At 37.2% G+C, this 16,703-nt stretch overlaps 1 long non-coding RNA gene across 2 annotated transcripts in view; it reads left to right on the top strand.

Moving 5' to 3' along the window:
- LOC141539377 (uncharacterized) overlaps positions 1-13,507 on the top strand; it is a 57,619-nt gene extending 44,112 nt beyond the window's left edge. Inside the window, exons 1-4 of one of the 2 annotated variants that reach the window (XR_012481286.1) lie at positions 4,213-4,540; positions 9,190-9,360; positions 9,463-9,547; positions 12,574-13,507. This is a non-coding gene — a long non-coding RNA (uncharacterized LOC141539377). Of the gene's footprint in view, positions 1-4,212; positions 4,541-9,189; positions 9,361-9,462; positions 9,548-12,573 lie in introns of those variants that run through there. The other variant, XR_012481287.1, reaches the window with a different exon arrangement.
- The last annotated feature ends 3,196 nt before the right edge of the window (positions 13,508-16,703 follow it).

Raw genomic sequence — 16,703 nt, 5'->3', positions numbered from 1 at the left:
CATCTCAAAACCAAAGCTTGGCACTCATTGGCTCCATTTTACAGTTTGTCAGGATCTAGGTTTTGTATTTTGCATCCTCTCTTCCAGGAAGCAAACTTAGAAGTCCTTTTACCAACACAGAAGTTTTTTCATGTCAACAAACCTAAGAACACTGATGCAGGGAGATGGAAAGGCATTATTCCTTCATTTAGAGCCTGTAGCTCTTTATTCTCTGGATTTTTGAGCAGAAGAATGCCATCCTTTAAACTTCATCCAATTTCTATGCATCTTACATATTATCAATGAAATATCAATAAAGTATTTAGCATATTGCTTGGCACCTACATAATAGATACTTTATAAATGAGTATTCCTTATAATGAATAACATTGAAAAGAAGACAAAGAAGGGATATTTATATCTATCTATCTATCCATCTATCTATCTATCTACACACACAAACACACACACACACACACACACACACACACACACACACACACATATATATATTGTAGGACAGATTTCTTTATGATTTCCTTCCTTCTCTTGTCCACTTGTTTCTTTGGAAGGCAATGCAGTTTTACTGGTCTTTCTACTTTCTTCAATCAAGATGGAGCCCCTGCATCATCCCTCTTCTATCTGGACCCCCAGAAAAAGAAGTCCCATTTTTGAGATATTCTGTGGTTCAATATTCACTCATAAAACTAGAGCTCATCAAACCCCACTGATGTGTTTCTTTATAAGTTGGCATTAGGATTCATGGGTTCAAAACAAAGGATGTTTTATTTTAGAACTGGAAGGGAACTCTGAGACCATGTAGTACAAACCCCTCATTTTAAAAATGAGAAATTAGAGGGGTTAAGAGACCCAAAGTCATTTACATTATAAAAAAAAAGAGATCTTGGATTTGAACTAGGTTCTCTCACTATTCCACCAACAAGACTTTAACATGGTTCTCTTGATTGTAGATTTAATCTACAATCTATTTTGATCTGTCCACTGAACCAGGTTTAGTCAACAGGGTAACAAATAAAGTATAATATCAATAAGTAATAAAAGGGAGATCTTACGTACTTATGCACACATGGATTGTACTACCCTATAGATCACCACATAATCAGTATGTAAGAGTATATATACTGAAAACACATTTGATCAGGGAATACACATGGAGGGCCTATGTCAAAAAGAACATTTTTTAAAAATTAAATTGATTTATTTTTAATACACATTGTCTTATGAATCATGTTGAGAGAGAAAAAATCAGAACAAGAGGGGAAAACCTTGGGAAGGAAAAAAAACAAACAAAAAAGATATGAAAATAGCATGTGTTGATTTTCATTCGATCTCCATAGTTCTCTCTCCAGATATAGATGGCATTTTCTATCCAAAGTTTATTGGGATTGCCTTGGATCACTGAATCACTGAGAAGAGCCAAGTCTGTCATAGTTGATCATTGCACATTCTTGTTGTTACTGTGTATAATGATCTCCTGGTTCTGCTCATTTCACTCAACATCAGTTCATGTAAATCTTGCCAGGTCTTTCTAAAGTCAGCTTGTTCATCATTTTTATAGGTCAATAATATTCCATTACCTTCATATACCACAGCTTTATTCAGCCATTCCCCAATTGATGACCATCTATTCATTTTCCAAGTCTTTGCTACCACAAAAAGGTCTGCCACAAACATTTTTGCACATGTGGGTCCTTTTCCTTTCTTTATGATTTCTTGGGGATACAGACCCAATAGTGGTATTGCTGGGTCAAAGGGTATGCACAATTTTATAGCCCATCAAAGGAACATGTTGACTAGGAAATATATGTGTAAAGATGTATTTCAAGAATCCTCGTGGCCAGAGTGCACATGTGGAGGGCACAAGCATCAATCATGTGGAGATTTGGGGCTGACTAAGTACATGGAGATACTATATTTCTGCATTTTAGTCACATGTCTTTGGTGAAATATTTGCAGAGCAAGTTGTAATTTACAGAATATATTCATATTCTCTCAGTGGCTGTTCTAAGAGTCCCTTCATTTAACTCTGCCCTCATGTTCATGATATTATCCTTCATTTCAAAGTTTAGAGGCAACACTAAGGGGAAGTCTGTTCTCTGTCCTAATGTCTTACATGGATTTGTTTCATTTTAAGAAAATGGTGTAAATAAAGAACCAACCCTGGAGTCAGGAGGATCTGAGTTCAAATTCAACTTCAGATACTTAATACCTATTAGCAATATGACCCAGGACAAGTCACTTAACTCCAATTGCCTTTCCAAAAAGAAAAAAGAAAAAGAAAATGGCATTGCAGTGGATAGAGTACTGGGCCTGGAGTCAACCTGAGTTCAAATGTTGCCTTGGAACTTATTAGCTATGTGATCCTCGGTGAGTCACTTATCTCTGTTTACTTCAGTTTCCTCATCTATAAAATGAGTTGTAGAAGGAAATACCATTCCAAGATCATTACCCAGAAGACCCCAAATGAAGTCATGAAGAGTTGGATATAACCAGCATGACTGAACAAGCACCTCAAAAATAAATGTAAAAAATTGGTAACAAAAATTTAAAGGTAGTTATTTATTTTAAAAAACTCAGCAGAAGGATTCACCTCAGGGAATCTTTAAAACATTTAGCTAAAGTAAAGCTTTAATCTGATAAAGCTAAAATATTATTTATTTAAAATATTATATGCAGAGAAATGTTATTCCACATGATAGTTTAAGAATTACCAGATGCATAAAGCAAGGATCATCTGTACATCTTCAAAGAATTTCAGAATTGGAAAGAATTACATAGATCATTGAGTTAAACCATGATTAAATGGGAATGGTCATTCAAATTTTGCTTGTAGATACCTAGTAAAGAAGAACCCCTTTACCTCAGGCAGCTCATTCCATTTAGGAGGAATTCTAATTGTTAGGAAGTTGTCCCTTAAATTAAACCTAAAAGACCTCTTTGCAACTTCATTTTCTGATTCTGTCCTCCAGGTTTAATCAAAAAAATGTCTTTTATGTGACAGCATTTTAAATATTTGAAGGCAGTTATCATGTTATCTTTTGAGTCTTCTAATTTCCAAGCTAAACATTCTTATTTGGCAGTTGATTTTGCCAGCCACTTGGTACTTAGGTATTTTTGTGGATGAATGATTTTTTTCTATAAAAGCATTCCTTCTCAGAAGCAGATTTTAGCCTCATAAATCTACCATAGTAGTTTTATCCAATATCTTGAAGGTTTTTCCTTGTTTGTTTTTAAGTTATATGTAATATATACACATAGGTGTATACACACAATACACACATGTGTATATATATGTATGTGTATCTATATCTATCTATCTATCTCAGGGGTAAGAATATGTCCTTAGGGGCTGGCCACTCTGTTGAATTTCTATGGGACCAGAAAATGTTGTTTTCTTATATACCCATGCAAAAATGATTTATTTCTTTTATTCTTTGTAGGCCACCAAAGCCATCATTGGCAATACATTGTTTTATTCAAAAGCAAGGAGGCCAGTGGAATTTCAAGGATATGAAAGACAGTAAAGTGGAAGAAGACTGGAAAGATAGGAAGGGACCAACTTATGAAGGGCTTAGAATGTTAAGCAGAGGATTTTGTATTTGATCCTAGAGGTAATAGGGAACTACTAGAGTTTATTAAGCAGAGGGTTAATGTAGTTTGATCTAAGCTTTAGAAAAATCACTTTGGCAGTTGATTGGAAGATGGACTCAAGGCTTAGCTCATTCACTGTATTATCTGTAGGACCTATCTTAGATATGCATGTTGATGCACTTAGTCAATGGGAGTCAACTGAATGGTTGCATGTATGTTCTAGACAACATGAAATCTCTCTCACATTCTACAACTTGACAAGACTCCTTGATTTTGTATCTCTGTGCCTTTGCATTGACTAGATGTCCCTTGCCCACAATGTTTTTCTTCCTTCTGATTCTTGAGGGTGGTGGTATCTTTTCCCTGGTTCCTAAAACTGAAGCCAATGGGCTCAATTCAATTTTTGATAGAAGCAAAAGTTGACTTTGGAAGAGAAAATCCAACTTTAGAATGAAATCAAAGCCATATGAATCCTGTACTGTGCAGAAGGACTTTCAGAGTGACTTGAAATCAACCAAAGGCAAATGCCTTTATGAGGTCATGGCAGGGAGATGATTCATATTTATATGCACAAGGCAGAACTGATGTCACATTTAATCTCTGGCATTTTCAACAGAAAGTGCCATCTTGGCCAGGTAGATTGAAAATCCATCCTAATTCCCTTTGACACCTCTGCCTAGGTTTAGCTTCCTTAATCCACCCTATATCTGCTCCAGATCTGCAACTGGGTGGGTAGAAGGGCTAAAGCCCATGCTATCCCTCCTAGATACAGAGTATGAGATTTCCAAAGAGATAATTAACCCTTCAGGCACCAGGTCAAATCACCCACTACTCCTTTCCAAACCTGCTATGCCCTGATTTTCCCCTGCAATGTAGCCCAATTTGGATGCACCATAATTGCCAAACTAATATACCCAAGGAAGAGCAGACCACATTTTGAAGTCTCTCTGTGAGTCAGTTTGGAAAAAGGGTTTTTGGATTAGGAAAATGGTTGGGGTTATAAATGGGGTTATATAACTCTTTATTACAAGGGTGTGTGTGTGTGTGTGTGTGTGTGTGTGTGTGTGTCTGTGTGTGTGTGTGTGTGTGTAAGAGAGAGACACAGAAAGACTGATAGACTGAGACAAATACAGAGACAGAAAAACAGAGGGGAGGAAGATCTATACACAGGGAGAAAATAGCTTATTTTGAAATATGTCAGGGGAAGTGTATATTTGGGTAAAGAAGAGGGGTATTTGTTTTGGAGAGGAAGATATAAGGGAAGTGATGAAAATAGAGATTCCGAGTTTGTGTTAGAAGAAACTTTACATGTGAGTAGAGATGGAAAAGGGCAAGGAATATGGGTGTTTTTAAGGGAAATATTTCCCCAGAGAGAATGTTTTATTTTATGTGTGCTGTATATGTGTGTGTGTGTGTGTGTGTGTGTATCTTATTCCCAGTTGTATCATGCTTTTAAAAATGTGGTGCAGATTAAAGTAGTGTCCCTGGAGGTACCCAAACAAAAGCTGGAAAGCTCCTTGTATATAAGAAATGATGTAAGAACTAGAGGAAATGAGTGTCAACCACCAAATAGCATTTCCAATCCCTCTGTTTTTGTCCACTTGCATTTTTTATTTCCTTCTTGGGCTAATTTTACATTATTTCAAAGTCTGATTCTTCTTGTGCAGCAAAATAACTATTTGGACATATATACATATATTGTATTTAACATATACTTTAATATATTTAACATGCATTGGTCTACCTGCCATCTGGGAGAGAGGGGGAAGGAGGGGAAAAGTTGGAACAGAAGGTTTTGCAAGGGTCAATGCTGAAAAATTACTCACATATATATATCTTATAAATAAAAAGCTATAATTAAAAAAAAAGAAATGATGTAGCCAGCTAGTGGAAGATATTATAAGAAATGATATAGCCAGCTAGTGCTGGATAGAATGTCACGTTCCTGGAGTCAGGAGGACCTGAATAAAAATCTAGCCTCAGACATTTTTTCAGTATGCAACTGTAGGCAACTCTGTAATTTCTGTTCGCCCCAGCTTCTTCATCTGTAAAACAAAAATAGCTATAATTTAAATTGCTCTACACAGTTGGCAAAATTGACTTTGTAAATATCTCATTTTTAAACTCTTCACAACCCTGACAGATAAATTCTATTATTATCCCCATTTTGCTGATGAGAAAACTGAGGCAGGCATAGGTTTATAATAGCCCCTATCTCCCAAAGTTGTTGAAAACATACAAAGAGATAATATTTACAAAACACTTCTACTCAAAGCACTACATAAAGGCTATTTATTATTCTTATTTATTCATTAGAAAGAAAGTTAGATGATAAATGACCTTTCAAGTTTCTTCCAGTTTTGATATTCTGTGAGTCTATATTTCTGTGACTGTTAATAATTGCTCAGCAGTTAATATTTCACAAAATCACAGCCTTGGAATGATGTTTAGAAGTCTAGACTGTACCTAGACCAGGACTCCCTCTCCAACATTCCCAACAAATAGTCTCCCAAGGTCCTGCTTGAATATTTATCATTATCACCATCATTAGCGATTGGGGTCAAGTGATGACCAGGGTTACACTGCTAGAAGGTGTCTGAGGTCAAATTTTGAATCAGGTTTTCCTGATTCCAGGGTCAATGCTCTGTCCACGGTGCCTTCTAGCTGCTTGAATCTTTTTAATGAGAATCAGCGTGAGGTATATAGTAGAAAATTCAGGACTTGGTATTCAGACCTGAATTCAAATGCTACTATCTATATTTGCTCATTCTTTGACCTTGGACAAGCCACTTTATTTCTCTGAGTCTTAAAATTCTCATCTACAATATGAGCATAATGAAAATTGTACTACTTACCTCACAGAATTGTTGGGTACAGGTCAAATGAGATAATGAAAGGATGTAATATGTTTTTCCAACTTAGAAGAGCTATCTAAATGTCAGCTATTATTAGTGTCAGGAAGTTCACTCACTTCCGTGGCAGCTCATTTTATTAAATAGGCATATAGACTTGTAGCTAGCAGGAATTCAGAGGCTGTCTGATTTAGACCCTTAATTTTATAATTTAGCAAATTTAGGCTCAGTTAGATTCAATGATTTGATGGATGCCATTCATGCAGAGTCATAGGCAAGATTTGAACTCAAACTTTTTATTTCTGTACCAAGCTACAAAACTTTTCACCTCAATCTCCATTTAAATCCCTCTGTTTTAGGAGACAATAGCAAGCCCATTTTACTCCCCATGTGGAAATTATTCAACTTGAGAATCTTTGGCAGCCACCTAGCTTTAATAAACAAATAAATTATTAATAATAAATAAAAAATGATTTAATTAAGAAATAATGAAATGATTAATTATTTAAATTTAATTTTAGATTTAATATTTTGGGAGGTTTTCTCAATTGCCAAGTACCTCCTGGGTTATTTCACTGCCTTCTCAGGTGTTCAGCAGCTGCAAGCCAGTGTTTTAAGGTATAACAAAAAATATAATCTGTAGTTAAAGAAACAAGCTATTGGAAGCCAATGATGATCCATTGCCAGGTATCCACCAAAGTCCAACACTAAGCCCAGAAGGAAAAGAGAAGGGAAAACAATAAGCATTTAGATAACACTCAGTATTTGGGTGCTAGATAAGGAATATCCCATTTTCTTTACAAATAGTTTCTCATTTAATTTTCAAAACAAGCCTAGAAGGCATATGTTATTATGATCTCCATTTTTCAGTTGAGAAAGCTGAGGCAGACAATGGTCAAATGGACTTGTTTAGAGTCACAGATCTAGTGTCTAAGATTGAATTTGAACTCAGATCTATGCTGACTCCAGGTCTAGCAGTCTATCTCCTGAGCCACTTAGATGAAAGACAATTATTATAGGTTTGCTGAATCAAATGAATGGTTAAATGAATAAATGAATAACCCAATTAGATAATGAAAAATATTAAGAAACTGAAGATCAAAGCATATTTTTCACTTATTTTATGCTTTATTATATTTTTTCTCTTTTTGATTTGTTTCTTCTTTCACAACTATGACTGATGTGGAAAAGTTTTATATCACAACACATGTATAAACTAAATCAAAGTACCTACCTTCTTTAGAAGAGGGGAGGGAGAGAAAAAATTTGAATTCAAAATATTATAAAATTGAATGATAAAAATTTTTTGTAATGTATTTGGGAGAAATTAAATACTATTATTGATGAGAATTAGATAAGGAGTATCTAAAGAAAATTAGATTTAATTGAGGTCTAGTGGAAGGTTTGGGGTACAGGGAGTCAAATAGAGCTCCCCTGCAATCCCTTTGGATTTGGCACAAAGATACAGAGTTAAATGAGGTCAAGTAGTGGTGCAAGAGTCTTCTGTAAAGGAATTTACAGACCTGAAAACCTAGATTGATAAAAGAGGTTTATTATGGGGTTTGGAAGTAAGGTTTAGTTAGTAAAGTTGAGGGTAGAAATAAAAGAGCACTAGAGCTATAGGTCCGGTGGGCAGAAACCCTTGACATGACCAGCGTAAGGATGTTTGAGATCTCTGCAAAGAGTGGGCTCCAGTTTTACCCCTTTTATAACAGAGAGGCTTTTGGTAATCTGAAGAGGCTCATGAGTGGAGTCCCAGGTTGGCCTTTGGCTGGAGCTTTAGCCAGGATTAGAAATTGAATAGAATTCCATGGGTTTTTAGATAAGGAGGTTTTTAGATAAGGAGATTTTAGATAAGGAGGTTTAGATAATGGGGTTGGGAAACCTGAGCAGATCATTAGAATGGGGGCTGGGACAGCCCAAGTTAGCTCAGATCCAATAGGGGCTGGGAGAGCCCGGATATCTCCCATTGGAATTCAACCATGGGGGTTGGGAATCAGAAAGGAATCTTAAAGGGGTTATAACCCACATCATTATATTGAAAAAATATTAAACTTGGGACATATTCTAAATGGACAGAAAGAGGAAATGGAGTTTAAGAAATATATCACAAACCTTGTTCAAAGGCATGATAAAATGATGATTCAGTTATTGAGGTATCTTATTGAGTCCTTACTAAGAACAGAATTGTTCTTTAAAAAAAAAAAACCAAGAAAATGAAGAGTTTCACAAGTTCACAACATAAGAGCATTGAATTAAAGATCTGAGCATTCTTTGGCCCCATGAGCAGAAATAGAAATAACGGAAAAACATAGCAAAAAAACAGCTTTAGGCTTCATGTAGGGGAAATTTTTCTAACAATTAAAACTAATGAAAATAGGAATGAGTTGCAGTGGGAGGTTATGGATTCCTTTTCTAGGAGGTCTTTAGAAAAAGTTCGGATACTACTTGACGACAGTGTTAGAATGGGATTTCCTTCTATCTAAGTTGTTCCTGTGGAACACCTTTTGATTTGTCCTAGTTGACATTGAAATTTGCGAAATTGATTAAAAAGTCCTGATTACAAAGGAGGAGACATGAATTTAAATCTTACAATTGTTACAAATCACTATGGATTGAAGTACATGGGCACTAAAGTCTCTTCCTCCAACTCTGAGATTTCATGATTTTCTGACCCTCAAACCTGTGCTCTTTCCATGTCAAGATGCAGATTTTCCTATCATTCTTGAGTAACTTTTACTTCTAGGTCACCCACCGCAAAGCTTAGATACCCCCTGCTTTCAGCAGTAGCAAAGATGGGATACATTCGGTCAATTCCACATCCTCCGATCAAGGCAGGGACTCCTTGGGTGAATCACTCACAGGAAGGCAGCTGCCTCGGGGAGGCTTGCAAAAGAGGGAGGTTCTGCTAATGAGGGTGAGTGTGGCAAGTCATTTTCAGAATTGCTGCTAGATTATGTTTTGTTCTGGAGATAATTGGGATTGCGGAGATGGGACTGACCCTACTTCCTTTGGGCAGGACTCCCCAGCCCTATAAAGGGGCTCTTGCTGGCACTACAGCCATCCATCGGCCATCTGATACCTCGTCTGCACTAGAGCATCTGGTGAGTCTGACTTTCTTTAGAACTGATTTTGAGGTTGGAATTTCTCTCCAAGGTTAAGGCAGAGGAGGCCGTTTGGGGAAATGGACAGAGCCCTGGCTTAAGCATCAGAAATGCTGGGAGCTGATGGCTTCCAGTCCCTACGCTGCAGCTAACTAGCTGTGGAACTTTAAGGAAGTCACTTAATCTCTTTTGGTGTGCGTTTCTTCCTCTGCCAAAGGTCTTTATGGCCTACTGGTAATCTTGAAAAGTGGCTTTGTATCCTGGGAGGTCAGGGAATTGCTTTTCTCTTTGGATATCTACAAAGCTTAGCATAGCACCTGGCACAGAAGGCGCTTAAATGCTTATCAATTGACTGTCCATTGGATAGTTCTTTGAAATGTCACAACTGGATAATTTCATATTAAATATTTAAGATGTCCTTGTGGAACACTTTTTGATTTGTCCTAGCTGACACTGAAATTTGTGAAACTGATTAAAAAGTCCTGATCAAAAAGGAGGAAACATGAATTTAAATCTTATAAATATTTCAAATCACCTATGTGACCTTAGTTTTTGTTCTGGGTCTTATCAGCATTTAAAAGATTAAAGTTGAAAAGGGCAACTAGGGAATGTAGGCACTAAGCCCAGAGTCAGGAAGACTCATCTTTATGCATTCAAATATGGCCTCAGATACTAGCTGTATAATGCTGGGCAAGCTACTTACTGCTGGTTGGCTCAATTTCTTTATTTGTAAAATGAGCTGGAGAAGAAAATGGCAAACCACTCCAGTATCTTTTCCAAGAAAATCCCAAATGAGGTCACAAAGAGTTGGATGCAACTGAAACAACTGCATGATGGCAACAAAAGGTGAAAAAGCCTTTTCATTTTTAAAATTAAGGTTTTGCAGTAGATAATTTCCAAACACTCCTGGCTCTAACATAAAGAGATTCTCTTTTTCAAACCCCTGTTTTTTGAATTCCAAGATCATTTCTTTGTTGTTGTTTGTCCTTCACTCTTTAAAAATTTTTTTTGATATTTTTATTTTTCCAAATTCATGCAAAGATAGTTTTCAAAGTTAATCTTTGCAAAACTTTGTACTCCAAACTTTTCTCCCTCTTCTCCTCCATCCACCCCTCCCCAAGACAACAAGCAATCCAAGATCATTTCTAAATTGCATTTTTTATGATATGTGTTATAAAGGCAGCATCCTTGGAAGGATATGGTTAAATTTAGAGCCAGGAAACCTGGGTTTAAATCCTGAATCTGTCATTTATGACTATCTGTGTGACTTTTGACAATTTACTAGGTCTCATTTCCCTTATTTGTAAAAAAAAGGGAGGTGGATTAGACCACATCTAAGATTCTTTTTTATTCTGAATCTTCAATCTTTTCTCAATGAGGTTCATGCAGTTGGTTGTATGGTTTGGGATATTCAGAAAAGGGTTTTTGATGAATCTTTATAGAATTCCCATGGGACGTCTTGAAACATGCATTACTTAAGAAGAGGCCCAGGAGAAATTTAAGAAGGACCTTGGACTACAGGATGCTTTGGAAGGTTTTGAAGTCCTATCCTCCTTTACAGGAGTTTAGTGGTTTGAGCAGAAGCTCCCTTTGGGCCTTCAGAGTCACCCCCAACTGAGCACAAGCTCCTGGAACAGCCTGAGAGCCTCTGGCACTGTCTCTGTGTCTATCTTTCCCCAGGCTTTAATAAAATCCTATGGTTATGGTTATAATGGTGGTGTAGATTCATCCTAAATTCACCAGAATTTCAGTGACTTTGGTCTTTTGTCCTTAAGATTTAATTGATACCCACAAACCATTTATAAAATCATATAGTCATTAAATATTCATTTGGGAAGCATTTTTTGTAATTCTTTTAAATGTGTTAAGGACCTCCCCTATCATCTGGTCCACTACCAACTCCTTTATTTTTCAGATGAGTCCACTAAGGCTCAGAAAATCTTTTCCCTTTATGGTTACTTTTCTTAGACTATGTGTTTATCCTATATATGCCAATTTACATACCTATTTTCTCTCCATTGTAAGCTCTTTGAGATCATGAAAAATATTTGTCTGTCTTTGGATTTCCAGTGCTTAGCAAAGTGCCTGGTGCACAATAAAAACCTCCTCAATGCCTCTTGATTGATAGACTCAAACAGGTGTGTTCTATCTTCCAGATTAATGTTCCTTCCTCTGTCCTACATGTCCAACCTTATAATTTTAAAGAAGGGAAAACAAATCCAGAGAAGTGGAAGAAATTGCTCACTGTTTCCAAGGGACACTTGTGGTATTTGTTACCATCATTAGCTGGGGTTCCTAAACTATTTAGAAAATCAACATAGAATAGAGAGAAATTGGCTGGAGAGTGCAAGGAGTATTGAAAGGGCAAGGCAGAGGAACTCCATTGAAATTGGGATAATGATAAACATCTCAATTTCATCAGTCTGAAGAGAAATTTTCTCCTATCTTTTCATGCCTTAATCCATGATCTTTATGGGTTTCCATGGCTTCCAAAATTTATCACCTATTAATAAGATTGAACTTAATTTGGTAGATCATATATAAATCATGAATTACTTGTCCTGAATTAGAATTCCTCCCATTTAGGAAGGACCTGTTAGAGCATGTACTACACATTTTAGATATTGTGACTCCAGGGTAACTTTTCTGTGATGACATATGTTGGGGGAAGGATATGAGGGGAGAAATTACGACATTAGCTCACTTTATGGCATATTAGTTTATATGGGCATTTCCTCATATAACAGGATCACAAAGTAAATAAATAAATAAGGTGATATTATTATACCTACTTTGAAGATGGAAAAACTAAGTCTAAGAAAAATGAAGTGACTTTCACAAATCATTTAACTAGAGAGTATCAGATCCAGGATTTGAATTTAAGATTTCTGACTCCCACTAAAATGGCATTTGAAACTTTAACATTCAGCCTGAGATTTCTAAGATAATACTTAGTTCAATAAAAGGGTTCAGACCATCCTACCCTTAAAAGTTCCTGACTGAACACTGCCTTCTATTTCTTTCAGATTCACTGAGATACAGGAAAGATGTCTTACCAGTATCAATGCAAACAGCCTTGCCAACCTCCTCCCAAGTGCCCACAGCCTTGCCAGCCCAAGTGCCCACCACCTTGCCAGCCCAAGTGCCCAGAGCCATGTCCTCCCAAGTGCCCACAGCCTTGCCAGCCCAAGTGCCCAGAGCCATGTGCTCCTAAGTGCCCACCGCCTTGCCAGCCCAAGTGCCCAGAGCCATGTGCTCCCAAGTGCCCACCACCTTGCCAGCCCAAGTGCCCAGAGCCATGTCCTCCCAAGTGCCCACAGCCTTGCCAGCCCAAGTGCCCAGAGCCATGTGCTCCCAAGTGCCCACCGCCTTGCCAGCCCAAGTGCCCAGAGCCATGTGCTCCCAAGTGCCCACCACCTTGCCAGCCCAAGTGCCCAGAGCCTTGTCCTCCCAAGTGCCCTGAGCCAAGTCCACCACAGCAGTGCCAGCAGAAATGCCCCTCATATCCTCCACCCTATCATCAGCAGTGCCCACCTAAGAGGAAGTAACAGTGCCTAACGCTGGCAACACCATGAAATAGGGAACATGAGTAATCCTGTGCATATCTGGGCTCCTACTCCGTCTATGAATCTCCAAGTTTCTCTGTCTTTGTTCTTCCCTGAAAGAAAAATCAAGGAGAAGAGTTTTTGTTCTTAAAACTGAGTCTGTTCAGAAATAACACCTCTGACTCACTCCCATCTCCATACCTCCTGAGATGAGAGGCTTCAGAAAAAGGACTAACCTACTTTACACTGGACTTCCTTCCTGGAACCTCAATGGAAGGATGACCTTAAAAGAACAGACTCACTGGCCTCTTGCATGACCTCTTTGTGCTGTAATGTGGATGGTGATTTTCATTTCTTGAGCCCTTGTGTAACTCTTTTTCTGTTGACTCAAATAAAATAATATGTTTCATGGTGACACGAGTTGCTTTTCTCCTGTCTTCCCAGTCCTCACCCCCAATTTTTCAAGTGGTGTCAGAGCTGTCCTGAGGGTGTTTTCCATTCCTGTTTCATGACTTGATGTAGGCTCTATCAGTTGGGAATAACAGGATCTTTTTTTGTGTGCATAGAGCTTCTTGGTTTATATTCCTTAGGATTTCATTTATTTCTGGCAAAAACCCTGAACAGAATAGGGCTGGCAAAAATATTTTCTTCATTTTCTTACTGATAAAACTGAGGTGCTATGAGGTTGTACGACTTGCTCAAAATCATATAGTATGCAAGGATTTCATATAGAATGCAAATCTCAGTCTTTTTTGTTGCTGTCCAGTGACACTATTCTTCCCTACTACAAGTTGACTTTGGTTTACTCTCACCTTTCATATACACATACATATATATACACATGTAAATTTATCTATCTATTTATCTTATTTAATCTGAAGGAGGCACAATTCTATAAGAATAATGGAATTGAAAATGGTGAAGGAAATGTAAGGGCAACAAAAAAGTTTTTGTTTTGGTGACACTGGAAGTAAAAAAAATAGGGGGTAGATAGATGATAACTGATAATTGAATCATTCAATTCTTATTTCATTTCTTTACTCTTGCTAAGGAAAATGACCTTTCCCCCAGAAATGACAAAGCAAAGTGGCTAATAGGAAGTTGATGCTTAAGGTAAAGAAGGAAATAATTTGAGACCCACCTAATTGCTGTTGAAGAGAACCACCAAGAGGGGTGAAGATCCTTGAGTCTATGATATATGAAGATTGAATTAAGGATATGAGCATGCTCAGTGTGGAGAATCTCTTTGGTCCCATTGGGTAGAAATAAAGGCAACATAAAAACATGGTAAAAGGGCACTCTCTAAGAGAAAGTGGTTCCTATGGAATGGTTTACTAGAAAATTCTCCAGATAATTTATAGTAGCAAGGTAGAATATGCCAGGAGTTGAGAAGAAGTACAACAAAAAATAAAACATAGCCCCTGTCCTAAAGGAGATTATTTGAGTTCATTTGAGTGTGAGACAAACTGGCAATATATTAACACATTTTTAATTCTTTTTTCAGACAGATTTGAACCACATCAATTTATTAGAGAAAATGTTGTATAAAAGGTCACTCAGGAAGCTCTCAAGCTTACTCTTCCCCCATCAGAAAAAGTTTGCTAGCCCTCACTTAATATGGCTAGTCAATTCATTGAATTCTGTCTTTCTTTAGGGTTATGGGGTTTGCTGAATCTTCTTGAATCTAGAAATAAACATATGCTTCCTTTTATGGGTCTTATTTTCAGTGGTGCCAGGTAAATTACCTTGAACATTTGTTAAGTTTCAAGAAGATTTTGCTACACCGTGTTGGGAAAGAGACAGAACTGAAGACTCTTGCCCTTCATTACTGCAGCCATGATAATTGGCTCTCCTGTCCCACTCCCCTGTTTACAAGAACAGGAGGGAGGGGCAGCTAGGTGGCGCAGTGGATAGAGCATCAGCCTTGAATTCAGGAGGACTCAGTTCAAATCTGGTCTCAGATACTTAGCACCTTCTAGCTGTGTGACCCTGGGCAAGTCACTTAACCCCAGCCTCAAAAAAAAAAAAAAAAAAAAAAAAAAAAAAAAAAAAAACCAGGAGGGAGTACTGAGTCTGACAAGGTAGAAGTCACCTTTCTTTGGTTTGGGAAAGATCATCAAAGAAGGCATTACGATATCATTTTTTCCTGGGCTTTGACTTATGAGTAGCATTGTTCGATATTGGAGTAAAAGGGGGGAAATATGGAAATTTTAAGCATGTGAAACAACATGGTATAAAGCAGATGGGTAAGAAAAACCTGGAGTGAATCTCTCATAGTTTGTAGTTGGACAATGTAATCTTAGCAGTGACATTGCTATTTGAGTAAAGGAGTGACATAGCAAAGAATCCCTGCTGAAGAGAGACATTACCAAAAACAATACCCTTTGCAGCCAGAATTGGTGGGTGATATGGATATCGTGTCTGGAATCCTTATTTCAACATCACAGGATCCAGAAATCAGAGGGAATGGCTTTATGGAATCATGTTTAGGGAATGATATGAAGCTGGAATGATCTGTGTAAAGTGCCTTCCTAGGAAAATTGAATTTCTCTGTCATGAGATACTATCACCGAAGCCCCAAAATGACTTTTTCTCTCACATGTCTAATTTTCAGTATTCTTAAGATATGAGTACTTGCAAAACTATATGGGAGAAAAAAAAGACAAAAAAAATAAATAAAATGGTCCCTTCAAGGAGCTTGCATGGTACAATTAGTTGGATCAATTGCCAAATCTTGTCCATTATACCTTTCCAATAGCACTAATGACTGTTGCTATGGTGAGCTCTTCCAAACTAGACCTCTACAGATCATGAATGTTAAAGAATTTGATAGAGCACTCCTTAAGCCACTTCCTAAGTGCTCCCCATATCCCATTTCTATTTTGATTTGAGAACAAAATCAAATGGACGCTATCAACATTTCAGGAAAGAACATGTCAAAGGCTTGTTCCATTTTTCAACTTTGTGATTTCTCAGACCACAAATCCCCTACCCATGACCATTCCCCCAAATGTACTGTTTCTCCTGTTTGAAAGTGAATTCCTTGAAAGCAGAGACTGTATTGTTTTATATGTGCACTTGTAGCGTCAGATGTAATACTTGACATTTATTAAGAGTTTTAAAATTCTATTGTTTCATTCATAGTTCTTGAATCCACTTTTTCCTATCCAATCACCCAAATTTTGCCATTGATCACTTCATTTTTGGGTCATAGTAGTACTTATTTACTAGTCTTAATATTCAATACTCAATAAATTTCTGGTCTTGTTCCAATCCAATCTCCTTGTTGACTTTATGGCCAGATGAGTCTTCTTATGTATTATGCTTGTTTAAAAAGTAAATCTCCCTTATTCCCTCCCTCTTCTTATTGGGTTAGTCATCATTTAAAACAGATTTATAAATATATTGAAAACAATACTATGCATACTTCTGTTTATCAGTTCTTTCTCTGAAAATGGATAGCATCTTCTTTCATAGATCCTTTGTAGTTGATTTGAATATTTTTAATATTCAGAGTAACTTGATTGTTCACAATTATTTTGTAAACAATATTGCTGTTGCTATATATCATGTTCTCTCTTGGGTCTGCTTATTTTACTCTTCATTATTAC

This window comes from Sminthopsis crassicaudata, chromosome 4 (assembly GCF_048593235.1).
Source record: "Sminthopsis crassicaudata isolate SCR6 chromosome 4, ASM4859323v1, whole genome shotgun sequence".
In the NCBI taxonomy this organism is placed as follows: domain Eukaryota; kingdom Metazoa; phylum Chordata; class Mammalia; order Dasyuromorphia; family Dasyuridae; genus Sminthopsis; species Sminthopsis crassicaudata.
Note: the sequence above shows the minus strand (reverse complement) of the source record. Positions and strands in the feature narration are given on the sequence as shown.